This window comes from Protopterus annectens, chromosome 13.part0, assembly GCF_019279795.1.
Source record: "Protopterus annectens isolate FY-2018-M chromosome 13.part0, PAN1.0, whole genome shotgun sequence".
NCBI lineage: Eukaryota > Metazoa > Chordata > Ceratodontiformes > Protopteridae > Protopterus > Protopterus annectens.
The window spans coordinates 422,655,295-422,679,084 of record NC_056747.1 but is presented as its reverse complement, the minus strand read 5'-3'; the positions used below and the strand labels follow the sequence as shown (position 1 = coordinate 422,679,084).

The window sequence follows — 23,790 nt, the reverse complement described above, 5'->3', positions numbered from 1 at the left end:
CTTTTACTGTTTAATTACTTATAAATGACCTCCATAAAACCTCTGTGTATGCATCAATATGCAGAAGACTTAGCTGACATCTGTGTAGCTGACAGTGTGTCTAAACTCCAAACAATTACTCGAGAGTCCTTCTTTTCATAGGATCATAGGAAAATCATACGAGGTTACTAGGCTAATGGCCCTGGGGCCCTTACAAGCCTAGCCAAGAGTTTATCACCAAAAAGAAACATCAGTCAGCACTTGTTGTCCCTGTCAATGAGGGACACAGGTGGAACCTTTGGGACAAATTTGTGGTTTCCCATCCACTCATTAAGGTCGCGCCTGAAGAGGGTCAGCAAGGTGTTCTGTTTGACATGTAGGTTAAGTCTATTCCAGAGATGGGGCAGCCTCTGGGAGATCAACCTGTTTCTCCAGCAGGTTTTGTTGATGTCATATATTGGATTCAGGCCCTTCGAGTGGGTAATGTATGAGAAGTTAGACTTACGGATATGGAGCATGTCTAGTAGGGCAGAGTCCGTGATTGGCTTGTAGGTGAGGCACAGATCACCCCTGAGCAGTCTGTATGATACAGATTAGAGTGATAGTGATTTGAGCTTGTCCACATAGGGCAGGTGTTGGAGGCCATGGATTCTTTTTGTGAGGTATTTCAGTGGCCTTTCCACTTATGTTTGGAGAGGTACATACCAAATGGAACATTATATTCAGTTATTGGTCTAATGAGGAAGGATTATAGAGAGGTAAAAACCTCCTTTTTTAGGTTCATAGGTTTATAGGTAAGTACTAGGCTATCTGCCCAAGGGCATCTATAAGCCTAGCCAGTATGTGTTGTCTTTCGCCGCCCCCTTAGTTTAGTTCCTTGTGCCTTGGTCCAGCAAAGCCATTAGTTCCCTGTGCCTCTGTCCAGCAGAGCCACTGCAGTGATCCCTGGGGTAAATTTTCTGTTTCCCATCCACTCGTCAAGGTTTCTCTTGAAGAGTGTTAGTGAGGGGCTATGCCTAATTTAGATTGGAATCCTGTTCCAAAGCATGGGGAGTCTCTGGGACAGGAATCTATCCCTCCAGCACGTCCTATTTATCGTTGTGGTGAGGTTTCTATCCCTAGAGTGTGTGGCTCTTGGGGATTTGTTTTTTTTTTTTAGGTGGATCATGTCCATCAATTCTGGGTTGAACATGGCCTTGTATGTCAGGCAGAGATCACTTCTGAGTAAGCGGTATGCAACCAAGTACAGCTGGAGTTTCTTCAGTCGGGCTGCATAGGGCATATGTTTGTGGCCAGTAATCCTCTTGGTGAGGTACTTCTGTGGTCTTTCCAGCTGTTGCAGGTGTCTTGTAAGGTACATCCCATACTCTATGATGGGTCTGATGAGTGATGAGTAGAGGGGCAGAATAATATCTTTTGTTCTAGATGCGAACCCTTTTGTGATTAGGTGGGGCACATAGAAGGATTTTCTAACCACCTTGGCAATATCATCATCATCATCATCATCTTCTTTCGGCTGTTCCCATTAGGGGTCGCCACCAAAGGAGAGATTACTATCTACTTGGGACCCCAGATCCCTTATTACATTTTCTGTATTTAGGGGACTACCATGTATGTGGTAGTTCACGGGTACTTTGTTTCTTCCAAAGGGGATGACCATGCACTTTTTGGCATTTAGCTTGAGGCCATGATTTTGACACCAGGTATCCGTCTCAGTGAGACCCTCCTGGAGGATGTCTGTATCAGCTGGAGAGTCAATTATGGCCCCCAGTTTACAGTCATCTGTGAACTTGGTCAGCCATAGTCCTCCTGTGCTTACCTGTACCTCTGAGAAGTATATACCGAACAGGAGGGGTCCCAGGACTGAGCCCTGGGGGACGCCACTTATAACTGGTTTAGAGTCGGACCTAGAGCCTGCAACTCTCACCGTGTGGGTTCTATCTGTGAGCCAATTGGCAACCCATCTCATGATGTAGGGGTTTATGTTCAGGCTGTTGAGTTTGTCTATAATACCAGAATGGGGAATGTTGTCAAAAGCCTTTACGAGGTCTAGGTAGGCTGTGTGGACCTCCTTTTCCTCATCTAAAGCCTCGGTAACTGTCTCAAAGAAGTCCACCATGTTTAGGAGGCATTATCTGCTGTTAACAAAGCCAAACTGGGTAGGGTCCAATATTTGAAAGTTCCCAATGTCTCTGTTAATGAATTCCATGATGATGTGATCCATTGCCTTGCAGACCAGGCTTGTCAGGCTTATAGGGCGATAGTTCCTGGGGACCATTGTGGCTCCACCTTTGTGGAGCGAGATAAATGTTTCTGTGCTCCACTCTATGGGTATGTAGCCTGTAGAGAGGCTGAGTTTGAATAGTGTGTTTAGGTGAGGGATTAGTTCATTTTGAAGCTTGTGTAAGACACAGCTTGGTACACCGTCTGGTCCCATTGAAGCTATATTTTTGGCTTTGGATAGGGCTATTTTAACTTGTGTGTCAGTGATTTCCGGGGCACTACATTCTTCTGGTATGGTTATGGGCTCTTTAGGGGGTGAGAAGGGGGTGAAGTTTGTACTAAGCCCGTCTGCCAGAATGTTGGAAATATCAGTCTGTTCCATGTATTTTGTGCCATTCTGCACTATCTCAGAGCAGATCTGAGAGTTTCCACTTAGGTTCTTGACTTAGCTAAAGAACGCTTTGTGGTTATCTTTGGAGTCCTTGGCAATTTTTCTTTCGAAGCTAGCCTTGGATGATTTTATGAGGGATCGTAGTTTCTTGCTGATACTGATCAGGGATGTCTTTCCTTCTTGGGATTTTACTCTTTTCTGCACTAGTTTCCTCCTTTTATTGTATAGCTTGTTTATGGCAGGGGTCCAACAGACTGGTTTCCTTTTCTTGGAGGAGTCTTGGTTTTGCTTGGGATAGCATGATCCATGCATTCTTGCAGGTGCTCATAGAGTGCCTTTGTAAGGGATTCAGCAGCTTGGACAGCATTGTCTTTTAGCATGGGGGCTGTGAACTTTTCCACTTCGGTCTTAAGTAACGTGAAGTTTGCTTTTGAAAAGTTTTTCATGGTGGTTTCCTTGATTGGGGATGGGGGCGAAATGTGGATATCCAGAGTGATTAGTCTATGGTCTTATCTAACCAGCGAGAGTTTGACCTCCGGTTTAGAACACCGGTTGCCCATGTTGGTGATGATCAGGTCCAATATGCTGTCACCTGTGGTGGGGGTGTTGACCAGTTGATCAAGGGCGTTCGAGTTTATAAATTCTTGGAAGTGTTGGGCAAGGGAGTTAGTACTTGAGTAGTTCTCTCAGTTAATGTTTGGGTAATTGAAATCACCCAATATTCTGGATGCAGTCCCTTTACTTATGAGACGAACCAAATAAAAGTATTTTCTGACCCCTGCCGCTACATGATGGTCGAATGTGAGGTTATCAACCTGAGTGCCCAGGTCTCTCACCACAGGTTGTGTGCTTAGGGGGTTGCTGTTGATGTGATAATCAGTAGGGACCATGTTTTTGCTTAATACTATGATGATACATTTTTTGCATTTAGCTTGAGGCCATGACTTTGGCACCAGTCATTAGTTGCTGTGAGACCCTCTTGCATTATGTTAACATCATTTATGGAGTCAGTGACAGCACCCAACTTACAGTCATCTGCAAACTTGATCAGCCACAGGCTTTTTGTCTTTGCCTGGACCTCTGAGAAGTAGATGCCAAACAGTAGGGGTCCCAGGACAGATCCCTGGGAAATTCCACTAGTGACAGGTCTGCTATCGGAAGTGGAGGCACCTATTTTAACTTTTAGGGTCTTGTTGGTGAGCCAGTTGACCACCCACCTGATGAGATAGGGATTTATGCCAAGTTGTGTTAGCTTTTCAATGATGCCTGAGTGGGGGATTGTGTCAAAGGCCTTGGTCAGGTCAAGGTAAGCTGTATGCACTTACTAGTGACTTTCCCTCATCCAGGGCCTTGGTGACAGTCTCAAAGATGTCAACATGGTTCAACAGGCAAGATCTGCCCTTGATGAATATGAACTGGTTGGGATCAAGTGCTTGGAGATTGCCTATGTCCTTGTTTATGAGATCCATAATAATACACTCTATGGCTTTACAGATCAGACTTGTCAAGCTAATGGGGTGATAGTTTTCAGGGTCAGTAGTGGCACCATTTTTGTGCAAGGGGATGACAATGGCAGTTCTCCACTCTGCTGGAATGAAGCCTTACTTAGGTTGTGGTTGAATAGGTTGCTCAATGGCGAAGCCAGTTCTTACTGGAGATGGTGCAGAATACAGCCTGGGATACTATCATGTCCCATGGAAACTGTGTTCTTTGTCATAGATAGGGTCTTTAGCACTTGATCTATGGAGATATGAGGTGCGGGACAAGTATCGGGGATATTGAAAGGCCCTTTGACAGGGGTAACAGAGAGATGACGTTTGCGCTGAACCTATCTGCTAGCAGGTTGGCTAAGTCAACAGAATTGGTGTAAGTGATACTGTTCAGTACTAATTTAGAACAAACCTGGGCTTTGCCATGGACGTTCCTGATGTAACTAAAGAAGGCTTTGTGGTTTCCCTTTGTTTCAGAGGCTAGTTTTGATTCATAATTGGCTTTGGAGGCTTTCACTAGTGATTTAATTTGCTTGTTGAAGCTAAGGAGGGAGTTTTTCCAATTTGGTATATGTTCATTTTTACCCTTGGACAACAGTTTTTCCTTGAGGAGCAGGTTTTAGTTCTATTCGGTATGGCTGAGTCCATGCAGTTGTACAGGTGCTTGTATACTGCAGCGGTGTACTGTTCAGCATAGTTGTCTGCATCCTATGAGGGGGGGGGGCGGTGGTGTGAAGCAACAGATACACTCTTCCACTGAAACTTGGCTTGACTGCTCCAAATATCTTTTAAATCTTATAAAGGACAAATTGATTATCTTTCCATGTAAATCTCACCCAGACAATAATCTGAACATTATAATAAATTCCTTAAACAACACACAAATTCAAAGAGTTACAAATACTATACTGCTAGGAGTCACTATAGATAAAACCCTAAAATTTGAACTTCATATATAAGAAGTAGTCAAAAAGGCACATAACTTGAACATAAGCAAGCAATAATGCCCAACAGGGTTTGTGTTATTATGTAAATAATGACTACCCAGTGTTGTTCTGAGGCCTGACACTGCAGGTGGAGGGCTTCTCTACCCCTGGAAGGGAATTACTGCTGGTACAGAAAAATGCCAGTACAGGAAATAATTCTAATACTGATTTTGTGGTCAGGACTGAATCCCTTTCTTCAGTGCTTAATGTGTGGGATAAATTGTAGCAAGCAGTTTGCTGCATTACAAGCAATTTGCTACAATTTTTTACACTGTCGAAAGTGTTTGTTTTTTTTTTTTTGTCCTTAAGTAGATGACTGTTTTTCTGCTCCTCAGCTTCAAGTTGAGGACACAGATTAGGAAAGAATGGACATGGATCTTGCTGCTCATTAGGTGAGGGGCTGCAGGATGAACCTTTTTGTTCCTCAACTTAGAGTGGTGGGATGCCAGATCAGGAAGTGGCACCAGGCGCTAGGTGAGGCAGTAACAGTTTTGAACTTATGCCTGTAGTCACCCCTTATGTATCTCAAAACAACAGAGCTGTGACATAGTTACAAATATTTTGGGAAATAGTAACATAATCAAAGATGCAAAAGATGTAGGACTAATCAGTCCAATAGTGGTGTGACGATAGTAGGTACTGCCAGCTATGCCAGGAGAAATAGGGCAGTGGATTTGTAACATATGCCAGCGCAGCTGGAATTGTGTAAAGAATTATATGTCATTTGGGTATCAAACTGATTTATACAGATGCTTGTATTTAAAAATGTATTTGTAAAGGTGCTTGTGTTAAAATATATCAACAGTGTACCCTGTTGGAAAGAAAAGAAATGTACATGCATTATTGCAACTGAATTAAATGTATATGTTTAACTTTGCAAAATATTCTTGAAATTAAATTACTTTATGGTTTAAGCCATTAAGAAGTTATCCCACAGATTTGAATGGAGACCGAGACATAATGCCTGTACTAGAGAATAGGTTGTAGCTTCTGTAGGAAGAGAGGAATGGTTTTATGGTTTTATGACTTCCAGGAGATATGAGCAAAACTCTATCTGTGTGTATGGTAACACATAGGCGCTAAAATCCTGTGCTGGTGATAGTATGGAAAACAGAGTCAGATGACAGGATGTGTGTGTTGTCATTCTGTTAGCCAAAATAATATTTAGATATTAGTAGGAGTTTGCTCTCAGCATTCTGTCTTGGATCTGACAACAAGGACCACTCACCCACTTTATCTTCCTTTGCTCTGTTCAGTAAGTAGGAAGAGTAATTATTTTAGCCAATCAGGAATAGATAGAGAGACTAGCTAAATGCGCTTTTTCTATAATTGTGTGAAACATTCTGTTGGTGTTAATTTTAATATTCCCTGTGATGAAACTCTGGTGTTTACTGTAAATAGATATTTAGTATTCTAGTGTTCTTTTTCTATTTATTATTAAATATATTTAAACTTCTCATTATAGCTGGTCCTTTTTAGAAAATATTTAAATTTTTAGAGTATTTGCACATATTTATTTGGTGATAAATCTGGCCACTCCTGAAAGCCTTGCTGTTTGGTCAACATTACCATTTGTATCAAAATTAATTTCACTCAGTATAACTAGGTACCTCTGTAAGATGCTTAAAGTAGCTGGCAGCAGTGGTTCTGGTGGCAGTGCTAACTACCTCATCATCTGGGTGGTGGGAGCACAGCAGGTTAATCTGTGCCAGCCTATCCCAAGTGTGTGTGTGTGTGTGTGTGTGTGTGTGTGTGTGTGAGTGTGTGTGTGTGTGTGTGTGTGTGTGTGTGTGTGTGTGTGTGTGTGTGTGTGTGTGTGTGTCAGCTGCTTGGAGCAGGGACACAAAGCACTGGTTTCACAGAGAGGGTGTGGGAGGATTAAGCTTGGCGCCCCAGCTAAGGACTCAACTCTAATCCGTGCCAGTGGAGAGTCTTATTGGGGGTTTGGACAGATATAGAGAGGAACCAGACCCCGAACAGAGCGTGTTCCCTGCGTACTCTTAGCGGAAATTGGGCTTGATGCAGAGAGGTCTGCATCTAGAAATACTGAGTGCATCCATTTGTATTCCAAGTAAATGTTCCTCTCCAGTGTCAGTGGTGAGGATTCAGGCTCCATGATTACTGGCCCAGCGCGGAAACATCACAAGTGACATTAGGGTGCTAAGCTTCATACAGTATTAGCACATAGACTACTAAAGGCATTTATACTTCATAATTAATATTCTGCTACACTGTAAACTTTAGTAAAAGAATATTCCATTTGTACTACATAATGAATCTTCTACAAAACTATAAAAACTAGTAAAGGCACAATGTCTTAAACTTAAAAAATATGTACATTAAGAAGAGGGAGATAGTAGAGGAAGGATTTCTAAATGTAATACATGATAAAGAAAGTGTGGATGTGGTGAGGTTGTGAGGGGTAGAAGCTGAAAGCTGTGTGAAGAAATATTTAGGGGATTGAACTGTTGTGTCGAATTCGAGATAGTAGAGGAAGGATTTCTAAATGTAATACATGATAAAGAAAGTGTGGATGTGGTGAGGTTGTGAGGGGTAGAAGCTGAAAGCTGTGTGAAGAAATATTTAGGGGATTGATCTGTTGTGTCGAATTCAAGGAGGAAGGAGGCAGAAGGGGGAGGTGTATGAAGATGAGCTTTTTGTGTGGTGGCAATACATTTGTTAGAGCTGTATTTGTTGTCTGGAGTAGCCAGGCATGATTGGAGGAATGCCTGAGCTTGGGTGGATGTGTGTGTGTGTGTGTGTGTGTGTGTGTGTGTGTGTGTGTGTGTGTGTGTGTGTGTGTGTGTAAACTTGTATTCTGTGTGTAGGAACTTGTATCTGTAATGTCTTGGGATGTTTGAAAGCTGCTGCTGCAACAGGTCTGATAACTTAATATAGGGAGTAATGAAGGCTAGTGGAGTTCAAGGGATTGGAAACAGTAAGAGCCCAGGGCACATTATTGGACTGTGTTGTGGAATCCATGGTGAAGGAGCTGGTTCTAAAGCAATTATATCTGAATTGTTTGATCAGGAAGTGTTTCAGCTGTTTATCAAAATTAATGATCGGTTGTAATGATTTAATGACTTTTAGTATGGTTTCCCAAACCATGGGGGACATAATAGAAGAAGCATGCTCTGTACTATTTAGGTTCAAGAGTGAAGTCTACAAATCAGGTGTAGTTTGAGAAGGGAACCTTAGATTTTAAAGAGGCAGGGCTCTTTCAGGAAGTATATGAGCAGAGAAAAGGAAGCTTTCTTCCCAAACCAGTTTATATAAAAGAGTATCCGGGGGAAGGGAGGAAATGAAAGGCTGTGCTATGAGCAGAACTTGAATGTGAGACTGTAAGTTAAGACAAGGTTCTAGCCAGATTCTAAAGCATTTGTAGTATGGGCCTGTTTCCAACAATTGATTTTGGTTGTAGGAGATAGACCAGGAGTTGTGGAAGCCAAAATGAATACTATCAGCATCAGGCAGTATATATCTCATGTAGATGGAAGAGCTTGATCTTGTGGGTGGTGCTTCTCTGGCTTGATACTAAGTCATAAAGAGGTGTGCTTTGTCAGAATGCAATTTAATGGTGAGAAGCACAACTGGCTCTACTTGCACCCTGTACCAGTACCATGAATCAGCACCACATCCCTCATCCCGCTATTCAAGTGAAGAGTAATAAAAAAAAAAAAAAAGCACTTTACTGCTACATTGTATTGGTCAACGTATTAAAGATCCATGTCCCCTCCCCCAGCTCTTCCACTGAAGAGTAATAAAAAAATGGACATTCCTTCTACTGGCACACCAACCAGGTGGTCAGATGGACAACATGTCTCCACTCCCTCTGGCCAAGCCATTCAAGTCCCATTTCTGTACTCTATCCCTGACCTTCCTTGAACACATCTTATTTAAAAAAAAATAATAATTTCTTCTTATAAACTGTAGCAAACTGCTTGCTACAAATGTAGCAAACATTTGCTACAGTTAATACCCTGCCTGCATGGAGTGCTACTGCGCTCAGATTTTATTTAAAAAAAATATTTCTTCTTATGAACTGTACTGCGGTGGTGGTGCTGCGGTAGTGTTGTCGCCTCACAGTTAGATGTTGACCATTCGATTCTCAGTTAGAGCGTCTTCTGTGTGTCGACATGCATGAATGGGCATTCCTTCATTGAAGGTTGTGCGTTAGGCCCGGCAAGCCAGCATGTAAAAATCTACTGCCAATCATTAGCGGACCGGAGTTCCGCTGTGGCGACCCCTAACCGGGAAAAGCCGAAAGACACAAACAATTTCTTTTTATGAACTGAAGTATTTATACCCTGCCAGAATGGAAAGCAACAGCTCTCAGGTTTTAGTTAATTTTTTTTAAATTGCAGTTGCTACAGTTTAGACCACACACAAAGTGCTATAGCACTCAGGTTTGACCAAAAATGCAATACTGGCTTTTAAGAACCAGTATTGTATTAGAGATTGGTACCAGCTGATCACACCCCTGAACACTTTGCATCTGGAGCAGCTGCCCCTCTCACCTTACCCTAGCTACACTACTGATAATACTTCATAAGCAGAACTTTTGTCGGTATAAGGCTGGAGCTGGCCCTTACACAGATATTTCTCTGAATGTTAAAATGACTAGACTGAGTATGTTGCCCTTTCAGGTTCTCTTATTTTATTTAATGAGGCTCCTTTAACGTTATAGAGATGTGGTTAGGGCTTTGTAGCTTAATTCATCTGCAAGAATCTAATACAGTGGAGTTTTATCGTCTTCCTCCAGGTTGCATACTAAAACAGACAGAAATTACTCGTCACTTTTTTTTGTTTAATCTGACATTGCAGCTTTTGATTTGAGCACATCATTGGAGCTATGCATCAGATCACAGTGTCTGCAGTGGCAATTAAATATTTATTCCATGCAGGCAAAATGTTGCTGCTTCTGCTCAGCTGTCTAGATTAATCTGTTAGTGGAGCCCAGATTCTTACCAAGGCTATCCATTGCTGTCCAAGTGTAAACTCAGGAAAAAGAGCAGCCCTTTACCAACTGCTTTTATCATCTTAAGATGACAAAAATGCACCTAATCTTGGAAAACCTTAACTTTTACTTATCTGATTTTTTTATGACTGTGAGCATGGGAGAAGTGAAAACTTTATTTTTTTACATATTTGCTGAGCATGCAGTCTCAGCATACAAAAGTAACCCAGAAGTAATCCAATGGTACTTTTAAGTAATTTACTCAGAAGCACAGAGTTTGCAATCTGAAATATGGACTTTAAACCCAAGACTACAGATAGCTCTCAATGCTGTATGTTAAAACTAGGAATTTGGATATTACTAAGGATAAAGTAGTGAATAATTTTAAGAACTATTCTGACCTGTTTCCTTTAGTAGAGAAGGAATATCTTGAAAATAAATGTCATTGATTAATTGCATATTCTGTGACTATGTCTTTCATAACCCATCCAAGCAGGTGGTTGATTAAGACAGTGGCACATTTTCTTTTCAGACAACAGATGTAAAATTAAAGAACAGTATTTAAAATCTTAGGAAATCCCAAAAAGTGTAGAAGACTCAAGGTCCCTAACCTGGAGGTGTACTTAAGGTGCATGTTGGTGGCTGTTGTATGCAGGCTGCATAAGGATCTACTCTACAGCAGATACAGGTCTTTTTATTGAGCAATAGTGTGATTAAGGATTACTGAGATCTATCTCATTGATATATCACCTTGTGAGTATAAGAAAATCCTTCCCAAAATGAGTGAGCTAGTTAAAGGATGGGTAAGGAACAGTCAGGTGTTGGATGGGTCGTAACCTTAGGTTGGATGGGGGGCAGCACTTGTCATGCAACATTAGGTTGGATGGGGGGCAGCACTTGTCATGCAATCCAGATATGAAGTCCACAGTCATGCCTGGTTACCAGAACTAGTACCCAGAGGTTCCATGTCTCAGTCTTCTGTATTTTTTTACTGAAGTATACAGTATAACCTTAAACCCAAATGTCACCTTATGGTATCCTATGGTGGTATCACTGTCACTGCAAGCCTAAGACAAAAAAAAAAAAAAAAAAAAAAAGATAACATGTTATGCAAACCTGGCACAGTGGAATAGACACTAGTGTTTACTCAAGTTCCAAGGGAAATCCTTTATTAGAATAAAAAATATATTCTGTGATGTTTTTAGTCATAGGCTTGTTATGGACACTATATTATAATGCATCATTAGATTTCTTACTAATCTTTTGATTTATAACTTATTTCCATTTTCAATTTTCTGACTTTTATTTAACAGGTGGGATTGAACAGACTACATCTGCTGCTTATGTATTTCCTGAGGGACAAATAAAAAGAAGAGCCTACCTTGTGCCAACAGTTGGTCGCTTATGTCTCCTTAAACTAAATATTTCTTTACATCTGTCCACTTAACCTAATGGTCATAGCAGCATGATAACCTTGGTCAGACAAAAATTGTACTCGCGCACACTGCATGTGACTTAACAACACTGATGGCTGGTGATTCCTTTTCTACTGCCTCTTACTAATAGTGAAGACTGAAAGAATGCTTTTTGCAAGGGTAAGTGAAAAGCTATCTCTCTATGTAGGGTGTGGGATGATTGGGAGGGGGCATATTCCACCAAGATCTGATTTCTGAGTGGCATCTGTTAGCTTTCATCCTTTATGGAGGCCGGTCCTCTTACTGTGGTGCTGATACTTGCCTTTGAAATCCAATGCTTTCAGCATTTGTAACTGTGTCATAACACTGCTGCTATTTTTAAAAAAAATTACACAGAGAAATCTTAAGTAGGGAAACTAATCCTCAAAGATCAACTCTGTTAAGTTGACCCTAACCCACTTGAAGATTTCATTCCATCTCTTGGGGGTCTTATTCCAGGTCACCATCATAAAAGAAAACAATAACATTAATACATTAGCATGCATATTTCCTTTATGTAACATCATTTACAAGTAGCAACGTGGATTTTATATGAAAGATTTTAACCACTGCCTATTTATTTTTTTTTATAAATTATCTTTATTGCCTGTGCTGCAGAATTCTAAGACTCCTTTCTTGCTCTTTCTCCATCTACATCACTGCTATACTGGTACATTAAGAATGCTAAAGCACCATTTTGTTAATAATGCACTATTTATTTGCTTGTTAATTAAGGAGATGTACTAATCCAAATGACTTTTGCTTTCCTTGTTTAATCTGGGCCTTGAAGATTGCAGGTATAAAGCACATTAACTATTCATAGTACATACTGATATAAAACAAAAGTAAAAACTAAGAAAAATATTCTGCATGTAATACATGGCTACTGGCTATTCCTGTTCTATTGTAAAATATTTACATGCACTTCTGTCATCCAGTGTCTCAAATGTGCCACTTTGAATTAATTCTTCATGTTCCATATGATACATTTTAGCTGCATTGGACTATTCACTTATTAATAAAGAAATGTGTAAATCATAGTAAATCACTCACACTATTAGAACACTAAACATTTAAGCACATTTTACTGACTGGATTTTGGAGGGGATGAAAATTTGGAAGGAAACGCTGATGCTGGCAGCATTATGTATGGTGGCAGTAGCTGAGAGATTGGAGCTGTTTCTGCGTCTCTCTCATTTAATAGAAAATAACCGTGTTTCAGTTATAGAAAAGGATAGAAAATTGTGCCTAGTTAGCATGAGTGTGTGTGTGTGTGCGTGTGTGCGTGTGTGTGTGTGTGTGTGTGTGTGTGTGTGTGTGTGTGTGTGTGTGTGTGTGTGTCTGTGTGTGTGCCTGTGTCTGTGTGTCTGTGTGTTCTGTTTAGAACCCATGATCTTCCTCTCTTGTATAGGGTTTAAAGTCTCACCTGAGACCTTCAGTCACAACCTTTACTGAATGATAGTTTGTTCTGAAGTGTAGCATTCAAATAATATGCATTATCATTCTTTGGTCCTACAATTTACAGTGAATTCCCCCCAACACACACACACACACACACTCATGTATGCATGCAAAGACAAACACACCAGGCAAAAACCAGTGCATATGTGCACATAAGCAACCACAGACTTGAACTTGCATGCATGCATACAAAACACACACACACTCAAACACTCTCATACATTTTTGTATCTCATACTCACACACACACACATGCATACACATCTTTTATGCACTTTCAGAAAGATTACACAGATGCAAGTTGAATAAATCACACAATAAAGAAAGCTGACCATCATTAAAATGCAAGTTTGCAAAGCAGTAAACAATCCAAAAAGTAATGGAGAGGAAGCCAAATTCATAATATGAATAAAGGGGAGCATGTAACTTTGTCAAATTGTTGGATAACAGCTTACCAAAAATATTTCAACAAGATCATAGACATGGCATGTAGAATGAAATGAGCTATGCACTACAGTGTTACATGCTGTATTTCTTTGCTGCAGTTTCTTCACTGTGGAGGTGGTGTATTTGAACAGCATGTGCTATTGAAGCTCCCCAACTGGGTCACGTGGCATAGAACTCCCCTTTATATGATATAGCATAATATAATATAATACGTGTGTAAGTAACTGTGTAAAGCACAGGAAATATTTTTTTTCTTTTTTTTGCGAGATTTTATTATGTTTTACTAGCATAGTGTTTAGCATACTTTTTAATCAGCTTAGAATAAGCCTAATCTATTTGTTAGGTTAGTTGTGAGATGTGATTTTGATTATTTGGATATATAATACAATGAATTATGATCAACTGAGTAGCAGTCCATTTGCACTGTATTCTGGATAAGAATAAATTCATGTGAAGCAGAGAGTGAAAAGTATAGGTAAGAAGGTAGTAACCATTGTGGTACCTCAGAGTTCCATGCTGTGGCTGGTCAGAGTGTAAGCGCGTGTGCACACACACACACACACACATACACACACACACACATATACATATATATATATATATATATATATATATGTGTGTAGCTAGATAGATATTGCAGTGTAGTTGCAAACTGGATCCTCTATTTGCTGATGACATCAAGACAGAGGCAGTGGTCATTACCACTATACATAATATACATATTATATATGTGGTCAATACATTATATCAACCTGTAGTGTGATACAGTACGACTTGTGGGTTGGATGGGTAGCTGGGAAACTGGGAAACATTGTTAGAAAGTGTAAAGTTGTATGTTTTTAATTAGCAAATAGCATTTAGTTAAATACAGTGGTCAAACTAGAGACACATTTGTCTGGTAATACTGCATAAAGTCCAGTAAAAAAAAATGAAGACTACAAACTCTTTCCAAACTATATTCTTGTCATTATAAAGCTTCTTATCAGCTCCATGATCTTCAAAGTAAACTTGTTGACTTGATTCTGTAAACTTTTGAATTACTGTAGTTTGACAGCTATTTTGGGAGTTTTTAAACAAAGTAATATTATATTACAATTTAACTAAACAAGAATATCTAGCATTGAGGAACCTTCAAGATAATAAGAATATTACTGTCAGACCAGCTGATAAAAGTGGTCCTATAGTTTTATTTGATGCTATTAGATATGACACAGACATGATTGAAATGTTGTCTAATAATTTATTTTATTCTAAGATTTCTAACAAGAAAGTTGAAATAATGATAAATAATGTTCATAGAATTTTAAGAAATTTGTTACATACCAATTTGATAGACAGTAAACTACTAGAATTCGTGATTATATTGAATCCTTTACTACCCATAATTCAAGGCCTGCCCAAAATACACAAAGATCTGTTGACCCCCCCCCCCCCCATTATACCCTATAGTAGCAGGGATTAACTGGTGTACAGAGCCAACATCTATATACATTGAGAAAAAGCTTAGACCAATTTTAAATAGAAATGAACATGTATTGAGAGATACTCAACACTTTTTAAGTGATTTGATTTTATGTACTGAGACAATGCCTAAAACTGATGAATTGTTGTTCATTACATTAGATATTTCGTCATTATTTACAGTGATTCCTAATGATGATGGATTATTAAAATTAAGATATTTTTTATAGAGATACAGTGAAATTTCAGCTAAAGAAATGGAATTAATGATTAGTCTGGTTGAATGTGTTTTACAGAACAATGTATTCAGTGATAGCATTTACTGGCAAAAGCATGGCGTAGGTATGGGCACATCTTGTATGTATGCATTATTCAAGTGATATTAAAAATTATACTGATATTATAGAGAAACACTGGAAAACTTTAACCACTGATGGAGTGATGAATAGTCTTATAGATGAGACACCTAAATTTATTTTTAAAAATATGACATCTTTAAAACAACGCCTTTGTATTTCGAAAAATAATAATAAAACGTTTACTCAACATTGTACGATACCTTGTGGACATTGTAAATTTTGTCAGTATATTGATAGCAGTGGAGAGTTTAATCATCCAGATCAAAATAAAAAAATATAAATTTGCTGTCTTTGCTACTTGTGATACAGCTCATGTTGTGTACTTAGCTTATTGCCCTATATGTTTAACATTTTATATAGGGAAAACAGATAGAACTCTTAAAGAGAGAATAAAAGAACATTATCATGCCAGTAAAGGCAGTATTGCTAGTGTTCTATCAAAACATATACTAAGTACAGATAGCTCTCATTTCTTTAAATTCATGGTGATAGCACGTATTTTTGAAAATATTAGAAAAGGAGATATTAATAATTCTACTGAACAAAATGAATCTAAATGGATTATAAGATTGAGAGGAGATTATGGACATGGCCTGAATGATAGGGTACCTATTAAACCCAGGCTGAAAGCTAGAAGCCTAAACAGAAAATAAAAATAAAAATCAGGAATTATGTTTTTCATTTTTATGTCTATAAGTTATATTTTTTGTAATGCTACTACAATATGTTGTGAGATATATATATAAGTTTTTTATATGTTAGCAACAAACATATTTTATTAAATAGTTTTAAATGTAGTATACCTTTTAGTAGTAAATCCAGTTGGTCATGTGACTTAGTAATTTGATTATATAAATGGTTATGGTTGTATTTTGTTATACAGCTGATGAAGTAGCATCACTATGAAAGCGCTTATGTTTTTAGTTGTTATTAAAGGAGAAAGTTTTACAGGGATTTTTCTGCTGTCCTTGGATCCTTTTGTGTCTTCTGTAAAGTAATATTATACATAGTGGCAGTTGGCTACCAAATTGAGTTACCATTTGCTTTTTATCTTCACTTAGAAAGTACACATGAGGACACTTTGAATATTATATCTACCATCATTGCACATACCACAGCAGCCATGTTGACATATTACCTCATTTGACAGAAAAGCTGATAGCCAATGGCAGTTCAGTGTTAAAAAAACAACTATCCACTTCTTGTAATTTTTGAATTTATGTATTTAACAGCTGACAGAAAAGATGTCAAACAGCTATTAATTTACTATGAGCCTATGGGCAATCATTTGTTTCAATAACTAACGGTGGCTTGACATCTCTTCTCACAACTATCAGATAAGGAACTTGAGTATTGTTTTTCAGTTTTCAGCCATAGAAATACAGACTCACAAACACTGGCATACAGACAAACATTAATTGAAAACAGACACAAATACAAACAGAAAGCCAGATGTATGCATGTGCACCTAACTACACAAGCACAGACACACACGTGTACACATGCACACACACCAATTATACATGTGTGCATGAATACACACACACACACACACACACACACACACACACACACACACACACACACACACACACACACACACACACACACAAACACACAGAAACATGCACACACATTTGCAAACAGATGAATACTGTCTTTGACCATTATATAGTGATTTCTAAAAATAAAATATGTGAAAAAATCCAATGTAATGGACAAGGAAAGGGGCTACTTTTTCTGAGAAAAAAAATCACAAAAATTCAAAAACTTTAAAATGATAATATTATGCAATAAAAACAGACAAAAAATAGATGCCATTTGCTAAGCACAATGATGGCCCCAGAGTGGGCATTATAAAGAAATAAGAGACCGTCTTGGGGAGTCTGTGGTGTCAGATTTCAAAACAATCCCACATGGTTTGTTATTTCTCCATAGTAACTAACCTGCTCGGCATTATTGCTTACATGAAGACCTAGGAGGCGGGACATATTTATAGGGGCACCCTTAAGGTAGAGACAAGAAGAACTCTAGTTTGGCTGTTGCAACCACTTCCTGGGCTGAAATATGCTGAACAGTGTGAAAGAGCACTAGCATAGACTAACAAACTATCTTTTGTGGCAGTATGTGCATGAGATACTGTTGTCATCTTTTCAGTATACAGTTTGCTGGTGAGGAATGAGTCTTCATTTGGTGTGTGTGTTAAATTCTGCAGGCTACACTAGGAAAGAAATATCAAACTTGTTAAAAGTAGGGAATCAAGGGCTGACAAGATCTTAAAATGAATGAGAGATACTAAGTCTGAAAGGCTTAGGGTACTGGGAATGAACAGACTGTACAACAGAAGGAAAGTGATAATATTTTATAGATTACTGAGTGCAGGTAGATAATTAAAAAAAAAATCAAACAGGAAGGACAAACCAAAACTGTGTGCACTGATGGCATCTAAAGGGGGAAGTGTTCAAGACGAACATCAAGGGATGTTGCACCACAATTAGGATGCAGGTTCTAGAAGCCACTGTTGGACTGGTGATGGACTCTAGCTCTGCAGAGCAGCTCAAAGTTGCCTGGAATAGAAAGAAAAGGTATGGTAGGCAGGTGAGCAGGATTAATGCAACACTCTGCTGATCTGCACCAAAGATCTTTCTCCATAATCTTCATATATTAATACAACCCCTACACTCATTCTCAGGTATTCATTAAGATCTCCAGAGTGAGATGTAGGACCTGAGATAAAAAAGGCCCTGATGCCACTATGCAGTATTGTGATTCATAGACACAGTACCTGCAATGAAGTAAGATGTTATTGTCAGCTAATTTGCATGTCTAGGAGATGCAGTTAATCACTGCAAAGTGCAGATCAGCACTTCCTGTGTGCTAGTTAACTGTGCAGATCAGCACTTCTTGTGTACTAGTTAACTGTACAGATCAGCACTTCCTGTGTGCTAGTTAACTGTGCAGATCAGCACTTCTTGTGTACTAGTTAACTGTGCAGATCAGCACTTCTTGTGTAGTAGTTAACTGTGCAGATCAGCACTTCTTGTGTACTAGTTAACTGTGTGGCTCAGCACTTTCCATGGTAGTTAACGGTGACAGCCACGTTGTGTAAGCACAAGCACCCCTTTCTCCTCAAGTCATTGTCAAAACACAAATGTACATGGTGAAACACACACACACACACACACACACACACACACACACACACACACACACACACACACACACACACACACACACACACACTGTCCCTATTGTCAGGATTCAGGAGGAGATGTGAGTTGTTAAGTCAAGCTTCTATGGAGGAGAAGAATGCCTGGGCGAGTGCTTGGAGCAAGGGTTGTAACAGCACATTTTAGACTAGAGTTGTCAACGTTTTGTAGTATGCTGGCCTCTTTGGCTGCTGCTTTACAGCTTTAATAAATAAATTAAACAGTAGGGGTCCTAGGATGGAGCACAGTGGGACTCTGATTGGTCTAGGAAAGAAAGAAAGAAAGAAAGAAAGAAAGAAAGAAAGAAAGAAAGAAAGAAAGAAAGAAAGAAAGAAAGAAAGAAAGAAAGAAAGAAAGAAAGAAAGAAAGAAGAGAAATCATCTTGGTATTTCACTGCTTGAGACCTATTAGTGAAGTAACTACGAAACCAGTTAACTGAGCCAGGTGATAGCCCATAGGAAGAGAGTTTAGTCAGGAGAATTTGATAACTGACTGTATCAAATGCCTTGGATATATCTAAAAACAGGGTTGAGGTTAGAAGAGCTGAATTTCTATTCTGATTTATTATAGCTGTGAACGCTAGAAGGGCAGTGGTTGTATTATAACTGGGTCTGAAAACATGCTGAAAGGGAGAGAGGATGTTATACAAAGTAATATATATATATATATATATATATATATATATATATATATATATATATATATATTTACACACACACACACACACACACACACACACACACACACACACACACTCACATATATATATATATATATATATATATATATAGTAAATTAAGAGTGAATACATCTTTCCAATATATTGATTAAGGGTAAGAGAATGGCGATTGGGCTATAGTTTGTGAGCTAGGCTGATGAGCCGCCTTTATGGGTGGTATTATATAAGAATTTTTCCATATGGTGGGGACATATTTTTCTTGGATAGTGATTTATTAGAAATGAGACAGGATATGTAAGAATATCTGCAGTGAGTCTGAGGTATTCAGATGGAAGTTGGTCCGGAACAGTGGTTGCTGTCTTAAGGGAGCGTAGATACTTTTTAATTGGAGATGTTGACTTTAGATGGAGTGTGAAGGTCAGTTGCAGCTTTAGTGATGGAGATGGGAAGGGATGGATTTGCAGTAGTTTTGTTTTGCAGGAGGGAGGTTACTTCATTTATAAAATGACATTACCTACATGTAACGCATTAAACGGTGAACCAATGCTTTAGGTGTTATTGGTTGGAGATGGGGTGGGTTGGGTTGATTTTCCAGGACTGAACAATGTATTTATGGATTTCCAGATGTTTTTTGGATTGTTTGATGATGAATTTTGGTTGTTGTTATAATAAGCTTTTTTTGTTCTGTTTTGTGCATTGTTTACTATGGTTCCTTAACTGCCTGTATTGTTTCAGGGATGTTTGAGACTTGATTTTTAGCCATGACTTCCAGGCATGAGTTGCTTTTTGTTTTTTTTTTTAGTTAACCAAGGGGCTGGTTTGTTTTTAATTCTTTTGGTTCATAATGGTGCTTGCTCTGACAAGATATTTAGAAATATTATATTAAATATATCTACTGCTTCATCAAGGAGAAGTGTTTTAAGTGGTGCTCAGCTGATCTGCAGCAGGCCACAAGTAAAAGTTTCTTTACTGAAGTTACTGAGGTTTCTGACTAAGGCCATTTATTAGAGAGAACGATCAGTTTATGCCTGGTGCTCATCAATTAGCAAAAAGGCACAAAACAGAACAGGTTTTCTTACATTTACTGAATGCTGACAACATGAAGCTAGCAATATGAAGTAACTGGCTTACACAGTATAATCTAACAATCAAACGACAGGATAGTGGACAATTTGATAAGTGGCCATTAGGGTGCAAGAACTACTCCATTGAGGGAAGTGTTACAGCCACTTTTCAGCACAGGACAGTCATATATCTGAGTAGCTAAAGTTAATATGCAGTAAGGCTGTTCATGCTAAATTTGCTTACACTGCACAGTGACAGTATTCACAGAGAAAACTTTCACAGAGGTGTGCCTTGTGGCAGAGCTCCTACTACGTAAGCCAATGGGTCTGACATAATGTCCACAGGCTCTGAAAGAAAAGGAAAAAGAGAAAAAACTCTATTAAACTGAAATATTATATGAATGCAATAAAGTTATTGCATAGATATTACAGAAAGGACTGAGAGATTGATAGCTCTTTCTCAATTCTGTGGGTGGTTGTGGTGCATGGCCGTTTTTAGTTGGTGGAGTAATTTGTCAGGTTAATTCCAATAACAAATGAAACTCCTGCATGCTAACTAGTCATGCAGCCCCATGTAGTCATCTCCAACTTTGTAAAGGGAATAATGGCTTTCAGCCACACAAGATTGAGCAATAACAGGTCTGTGATACCCTAAGATGCGTGTTGCACTAAATGGATCAGCATGTGTCCACCCTTGTCCCACAGGTCAGGGTAATCCACTGAAGTCCATCCATGATAGTGCTTTGCCCTATATCCTGTACCACTTAGATGGGTGGGGGTATGTGGGGGTGGGGGATCATGTGATATGTATGTGATACGTATGTTAATCTGTAGGAGTTGTATATCTACTACATACCATTAAGCTGGGAATATTGTTGATGTTTCTGTGGGCTGTGTTTGCTGGTAGGTGCAGGTAGCACAGTGCAAAGTAGTGTATATACTGTTTACTTTTATCTAGCTGTCATCCAGCTTGCCTGTGACTGGTTACAGGTAGTGTCCTTAAACAATCAACTCCCAACCCACATGTACTGCAGATGTTGTGAAAACATCTGTGGTATTACTGATGTTGTTGGGAGTTAGGAGCTTACAGCTGTAGGAATCATATGTGTATTAGTCTATGGATCTCATAGTTTCCTCTCTGTGCACCTGATTGTGTTTAGTAGGGAATTAGTCTAGGAGGTGTTCTCCATGGCTTTTGTAACACTTAAGATAATCAGCTTTGTCGCAGAGTGACATTATATGACCTATGCACATATGGATGACACAAATACAGCCATTGTGGGACCACTGTCACTGGAAAATATCATAAATGACAGGCAGAAAGAAGAGTTATTGAAAATAATGTCTGACTTATTGTGCCACATAAAAGTGTTCAGAGAAGACCAGTTTGTGATTGCACAGATGTCAAATGCAATCAGAAGAGCTTGAGCTGTAATGGAATGTGCTTTGGGGGGTTATTGGAAGTAACTTTCAGTATTTATTATGGTAGCAGTCAATCTTCTTCTTCTTTCGGCTTTTCCTGGTTAGGGGTTGCCACAGCAAATCACCTGTCTGCTCATGATTGACAGTAGAGTTTTACGGTGTCGAGTTGACAGCCCGGTGCCCAATCTTCCACAGAAGGCACACACATGCACGCACTCACTCATGCCTAGGGCCAATTTAGAGTGTCCAATCCACCTACAGCATGTCTTTGGGATGTGGGAGGAAACCGGAGCACCCAGAGGAAACGTACGTGACCACAAGGAGGACATGCAGACTCGGCACAGAAGGTACCCCAGCCAAGGATCGAACTGGAGAACCTCTTGCTGTGAGGCAACAATGCTAACCGCTGCACCACTGTGGTGCATTTAACTAACCTCCTTGAAAGCTTATGCTTACATGCATTTTTGCTCAGCCTTGATTTAGAAAAGTAAACAAACTACTGATCATCATTGTGGATTTTTTTTTTTTTTATATATCATATCTAAAGAGCCTGCGAGCATTCAGACAATGAATGATGTTCACATATTCATCACTTTGGACATATTTTTTAACAACTTTATTCAAATATCTCTTAAGACATAGGCAATCATACATTAATATAAAAGGAAACAAACCATATTAACATCTTTCCAGTTACATACATTATGCATCACATATGTTCATTTTTGTAGGCTATCATCAGTACAACTATACATAAATTGCTCATTTCTTGCCTTACCTTAAACCTCTCTCTACCTCCTGAACATTATTCTGCATGTATTGTTCCCATAATTTCCATTTAATTTGCTCCTTCCCTTTGCTAAAGATCCCACTTTCGGTTTTTTATTACTGTTACAATATTCAATACTTCAAGTACACTTGGTTTAGACTTTGACTTCATTTTCTAGTAATTGCTTTTTGGCAGCCACCAAAATTAAAGTTAACAAGGCCTCACTATGTCTAGGCAATCCAGATCCTGTATGCCAGCTCAAAAGAATCATTTCCTTAGTTATACCCAATTGCACATCCAGTATTTCTGACAGGGTAGTATGTAGGGAATTTTTAAAATTTGCCAGCTCATTACACCCCCAAAATATATATTTCTAGTTACTTCTTTCTTCCCCATCACATATCCAACATTTGCCATCTACCAGAAAAAATACCTATGCAAACCCTTCCAAGCAAAAATTCTAAACCTTCTAAACTTTTTTGCATACTTGGGAGCCATATCTATGTCCTTCCATTGCTCCCTTGTAAACTGCTTATCCTGTCTCTCTTCCCTATCTTTTCTAAATTCCTGTGATTGATTTTTATAGTTATTGTGCATTATCTTATATACCATACTAATGATCTCTTTTTAACAGCAGATTCTGTTCTAGATGCAACTAAAAATTCTACGAGAGCAGTTCTTTCACTTAGGATTCCCTTATCCCTTTCTCTTTGCCTATACTCTATTATCAGTCCCTGATAGGGAAGGCAATCTCTAGCTTGCAGTACAAATGTCTTCTTAGCCTCATCTCATTCTGTTACCTTTCCCTCTCTATTTATTTGGTCCCAGTATCTTGGTTCCTTTGCTAGTTTTCTCCAATAAATTCCAGCCCCCTCTTGACTATTAATTTGTACCCCTACTTGCAGTCATCCCTATCAGCAAAATCTCCTGTTTCCATTCTTGTGTTGGCTTAGTTCTTATAATACTTCCTGCTACTTTATGAAAATAACGTTCAGTATGGCTGTTGTTATTATTCTCCTTAAGGATCTGCATCCAAAATCCCAGTCTGTCCTTATTTCTTAAATTTTTTCCTGCTTCATCATTATCCCTTTCCACTTTGAATTTTGACTGTCTGCTAGTATTATGCGAGAGTTAATTGTGTTGCTGTAAAATATCCTTTCAAATCAGGTAATCTTAAACTACCTTGTTCTATTGGAAGGATCAGCTTATCCCACACAACTCTTGTACTTTTCCCCTCCCAGATAAATTCCTTCAACTCTTTATTAATTATTCTCCACAACTTCTCCTCTGATTGATAAAAACATGTACATGAAACTAAAGAGGCTAAAAAACATTTTCACTACTTGCATCTTACTATCCATATCCATAAGCAAGAGTCTGAAGTTTCTCAGTTTTTGTACTATCTTTTGTATAGTCTCTTCTCACTTATCCTTAACTGC

General features: G+C 38.8%; 1 long non-coding RNA gene across 1 annotated transcript in view; it reads left to right on the top strand.

Moving 5' to 3' along the window:
• Positions 1-23,790, top strand: part of LOC122788343 — an 83,665-nt gene that overhangs the window by 22,084 nt on the left and 37,791 nt on the right. The window contains exon 2 of the long non-coding RNA XR_006362643.1: positions 11,340-11,621. This is a non-coding gene — a long non-coding RNA (uncharacterized LOC122788343). The remainder of the gene's footprint in view (positions 1-11,339; positions 11,622-23,790) is intronic.